The sequence below is a fragment of the Lucilia cuprina genome, chromosome 3 (genome assembly GCF_022045245.1).
Source record: "Lucilia cuprina isolate Lc7/37 chromosome 3, ASM2204524v1, whole genome shotgun sequence".
NCBI classification, from domain to species: domain Eukaryota; kingdom Metazoa; phylum Arthropoda; class Insecta; order Diptera; family Calliphoridae; genus Lucilia; species Lucilia cuprina.
The window spans coordinates 15,861,199-15,866,800 of NC_060951.1; the positions used below are offsets into that span (position 1 = coordinate 15,861,199).

A 5,602-nucleotide genomic window follows, 5' to 3' on the forward strand; every position below is an offset into this window, starting at 1 on the left:
AGATCTGTAAAAGAGATAAAGACTTTTTAAAATGAAACAAAAAAGTTAGATTGAAACATACAATACCGCTAAAATTTTGCCATCAGTATATTTCTAAAGTCATACATGGTTTAGTTAAATAGTTCCATGTACGTAATACCATAAGACTCATGGAAATATTATGAATTACATCTTAAACTTACCCATATAGTTTATCCTTCTTCACACAAAACTTCAATAGTACAATCGATAGAATAGAGAATACTTAACTTTCAGATAAACACACCTAGAATCTACTTATAAGCTACAGCGTCCCCGAACTGCATGTTTGCCAACTTTTGTTGCATCATGGAATTCGCAACAAAAGCTGGCTTTGTGACGGGTGCACTGCTTTCCTAGTAAGGACAGCAGGAACATCGCATGCAACCATTTTCTCCGGACAGTCCTAGTTCACTTCACTGCACTCAATGGCTTTTTATGAAATTTTTATTCATAAAATTTAATTTTATATAAAATTTCGTCTTTGTTTATTTATTTTTTTTTCTTTATTTACGTTTGTTTCTGGAGAACTGTCATATTCCTTTTTTTATAGACGTCAATTTATTTGTAGATTAGTACAGGACCATATATTATGACATAGAGGGCAATGCATTTCAAGATTTGTAGGGTCATTCACAATAGTAATGCACTTGACGAAAAAATCATAAAATGACCTTATATTGATCTTGAAAAGCATAAAAAAGAACAAGAAATAATGAAGGGTGGCGATGGTACGAACGCCCATGAGGGCTTAAACATGCTTATCATCAAGATCAACTTCATTACAAGATTACTAAGTGTGTGTTTGTCCACTGATAAAAAAAATTTTATTCTTCAACTAAACTAAATTAAATCAGGAAAGCTGAAACAGTTAATTCAAAATTCAACGTTTAATTAAATTAATCACATAAATTTAAATTATTTACTTAATTGATATCATTAGGAAAAAGGTAAGAGTTTCGATAAATTAGATAGTGATTTTACAGACATAAAATACATATTTTAATGATATTATACAATGATATAATACAATACTCAAATAAAATCATATTTTTATACCCTTCACCTTCGTGAGAAGGGTATATATAAGTTTGTCATTCCGTTTGTAATTTCTATAATATAATTTTCCGACCCTATAAAGTATATATATTTTTGATCGATTAAGCCATGTCCGTCTGTCTGTCGAAAGTTTTAACGTGAGCACCTGCCGTGTCGGCCTTATCTCACGGTAGTCTTTTTCATCCACAGGGTAGACTTGAGAACGGTCTACCATCGCCCCTTTGTCTTCAATGAAGACTCAGGTGGCAATTTTTGCTCATTGGCTATGACCGGTACCATGCGCAAGTACTTTGCTGGAGTACTCGAGCTATCTAATCTCTTGCCAAAGTAGTCACGTTGTAAAACAACCACACTACTATGGCTCTGTTGATTCGGCAACAGCACCTAGAGACGTAACCGGCGGACCGAAGCACGATCCATCAATAAGCCGTAGACATCGTTCTTACTCACAGTGACACGCTGTGGCAAGTCTGATATGAACAGAGTAAACTCTGAACACATCTGGACAAGGAAGGAAAATTAATCGGTATCTCTTGTATATGATATCTTTCATCCATCATCATTCAACCCAGCACACATCTCATTTATTCGACACATTCATAGAGAAAATCATACGACACACTCATTTAGGTATACGGGTGGGGTAAGGCCCGCATACCTCTACATTCATTCTTTATCATATACAATTGACACCAACTCATTTCCAACGCTTAGTCCCACAGTCACTCCTCTGTGGGGTATCTGTTGATTTTCGGCAACAGCACCGAACTCTTATCCCGAAATATTGACTATTATCATTCATCTTTTAACCGCCACATATACTCTTCCCGCGAATTTGGGTTCAACCAACAGCCACTACGTGAATTCCGAAGGAACCTCAACCAACTGACCAGCCAGGACATAGTCCTGCGGGCAGCTGGCCACCCGTAGTACCAGATTATGCGGTGCTCTGGTCAGACCTCTGGCAATCTATGCAAGGACTAAGCCAAGCGGTAGACTGAAAGAACCAATTTTTCAGTCCCGGTCAGACTGGAGGTATTGGGCCCTCTTTATACCCCGGGATTGCAATAACACAAAGGCGGAGGTCTTCGCCAAGGTAAAATGCCCCCGGGGGTGTCTGTCTGTTGAAATCAGTTTTTAGAGGACCCCAGATATTGGCGAGATTCGAATCTTCAATAATTCTATTAGACATGCTTTCGAGAAGATCGCTATTTAAAATCAGCAAAATCGGTCGGTAAATAACGGTGATCTACTGTACGTAGAAAAAGATGTTTTTTGGTTTTATTCAGCTGTGTATTTTTTTGTATGTTTGGAATCCAAACATACAAAAAATACACAGCAAAAAAATATGATTTACATTTTTTGTTAAAATAAAATAATTTTCCCTTTTGTTTTGCAAATATATTTTTTAATGCATAGAAAAAAGTATTTAAAACGTTTTCAATTATATGAGAGTAGATTGTGAGTTATTGTACAATAATTTTTATGCGAATAATGTAAGTTTGAAATTTAAAACTAACACAAATTTATTCCAAGTGCTTTTTGAAACAATTTTTTTTACGATAAACAAAAACAAAATCTACGTCTCGTCAATGTTTACCAGCAATGAATCAGAGGTCGAAGTCGACCGGCTTCGAGTCGGAGCTTAGCCGCAGCCGAACTATATTTAGTTGCTTGAGCCGCCGCCGAAACAATCGGCTTAAATCGACTGAAATTTTTTTAATGTTTTTATTAACTAGACTGTAAGATCAATTATGTTTAAAATACACTATGGTGAAGGGTATATATGATTCGGCACAGCCGAATATAGCACTGTTACTTGTTTTAATTACAATTTAATGAATGTATTGTTGTCATTGTATAATTATTTAAATAATGTACATTAAATTATATGTAAAAATGTTGATTTGATCTTATTGTTTTATGTAAAGGAATCACCAGTATCGCAGGGCCATCCAGGTTTTGAAATCAAGCAAAGTAATTGTTTAGCAAAGACAACAGGGTCTCAGATATAAAAGGACCACATTCATCCCGACACAGACAACAACCGAAAATACTGGGAAATGGTACTAGTAGGTAAACTGTGGAATAGATTTGGTGTAAAAACGTAAAAATCCAGGGTAAGCCGTTTTAATGACCCATACGACCTTTAAGGTCATGTAATAGGTTGAAGGTCACCTTGAATATAAAAGGGCAAACTAAGAAAACTAACCTTAAAATTCTTGTAGTTATATGATATAAGTGTGCATGTTACAAATCTGATATCATATTAAAAAAATTAAAACAAATCGGATAATTAAATTCTAAAGCTAAAAAAACAAATTCAATAAGATAAAATAAAAAATACAATCTAATATCGATTTTTTTTAAATAATTTTTTACATAAGTAATATTTTTTATAATCGTTAGTATTTTTATTAATTTTATTATTATTGATATTAATCTTAATATTACTAATTTTGTTATTATTAATTTTGTTACTAAGTATTAAATTTGTTATTAAATTATCAAAAATTTTAAACATTTTTTGCCATGTAATTGTAATTTACATAAAAAAAATAATATTTTAACAACACTAATACATACTTATGTATACATGTTTTTAAGATATTATTATATAATATATGTTTTAAAATATGACATAAATAAATAAATGAATAAATTAATATGGCATAAATAAATGAGTAAATAAATAAATAACTTAAAAAAATAAAATAAAATAAAATAAAACAAATTAAAAATAAAACAAAATAAGAAAAAATAAAATAAAATATAATAAAATAGAATAAAGTAAAATAAAACAGAATAAAATAAGATAATCCAAAAAAAACACAACAATTAGCATTATTCTTAACCAAAATAAGCGATTGTTTTGTTTTCTTATTAAACTTGTTTCTATATTTAAACATGGATGTTTATAAAGAAAATATATAAAACTATTAACATAAATGTTTATAAAGAAAATATATAAAATTATTTGAAAATTTTATAGGTTTATTTCTATCTACATTTTCTATCACTTTGTTATATTCGGCTATGCCGAATCTTTTTATACCACCATCAAATCACTGCCATATAAATGAACTCTGATATTTTGAATATTTTATTATTATATATCGATAGTAATGAGAACATCAGGGTAACATTTGAAAGAGGTCCATTAATGGGGGTTTAGAAATTAATAACAATAAATTAAGAAAACAAATACCAAAAAATTAGTACAATAAATGTATATAACGAACGATCTTTTTAGTATTGTTAATGACTAATTTAAACATCTTTTCTCGATTTCAGATGTGACTGGTTGATGTGATTCATGAAGTTGGTTGGCTGGAAGTTTATATTTGGTGACTTGTAAATCCTTTTCTTTGATGTTTTCTGTATAAAAATAACCTAATATATTTTCTATATACTATGAATTTAATCATATGTGAAATATATTTATATTTTCCCAAAATATCGAATTTTAAAATTGATTTTCATTACGAAAATTAAATAAAATTTACTATACCATAGATTGTGTTCAGAACTGTATTTTCTTTGCCTTTGGTTCTACTGTCAAAAAAAAAACTTGACTCTATTTACAAAACTACATATGAGAGTACAAATTAAGTTTCATCTTCATGTATTCCATAAAGTCGCTAATAAAGTCTGGACGTGTTAGTCTAATGCTTTATTACTTACTTTATTGGAATCATTTCGAATCGAAATAATATGTTCTCAATACTTAACTGCTCATAAAATAAACACCGCAACCAGGCATGGCGTTAGGAGGTGGTTCTTTTCCACTTGTGTCCTCTACACTTAAAAATTTATTCGTGCCTTATAATTTCAAAATATTAAACACAAAACAGTTACAGTACGAAATGAATACCCAAAATAGATCAGACGGACGTTTGACAGTAGAAACGGCAGATCCCTATAGTTGGATATAGTCCCTGAAGGTTGAGCTGGGATAGCCTTCACGAGTTGCCCAACCCTGGTATAACAATATTGCAGCCATCCTTGGTTCTAGTGAACTCGTATTTGCTATGACTAAAACCCCTAAACAAAACATACCAGAATCCACGATTCACACCATTACTTTGTCTAATTCAGCTTTCCATGATTGACAACAATTGTGGATTTCAGATTATCATAATCAACATAAATTAGAAAACTTAAATATGAATTTAACAAAATGATAAAAAATGTAGATAGAAATAAACCTATAAAGTTTTCAAATAATTTTATATATTTTCTTTATAAACATTCATGTTTAAATATAGAAACAAATTTAATAAGAAAACAAAAACAAATTGTCATAAAAGCAACAACAACACTGTATATAGAAATAGATGTACACGTGTGTGTAGATATATTTGGTTTTATTCAGCTGTGTATTTTTTTGTATGTTTGGAATAATGTAAGTTTGAAATTTAAAACTAACACAAATTTTTTCCAAGTGCTTTTTAAAACAATTTTTTTTACGATAAACAAAAACAAAATCTACGTCTCGTCAATGTTTACCAGCAATGAATCAGAG

The 5,602-nt window shown here is 30.6% G+C and overlaps 1 protein-coding gene across 1 annotated transcript in view; it reads left to right on the top strand.

Moving 5' to 3' along the window:
* The window catches only part of LOC124419115, a 14,536-nt gene extending 9,963 nt beyond the window's left edge, over nt 1-4,573 (top strand). Inside the window, exon 2 of the mRNA XM_046947504.1 lies at nt 4,372-4,573. The gene's annotated coding sequence lies outside the window, so the exon portion shown is untranslated. The remainder of the gene's footprint in view (nt 1-4,371) is intronic.
* Nucleotides 4,574-5,602: the final 1,029 nt, after the last annotated feature.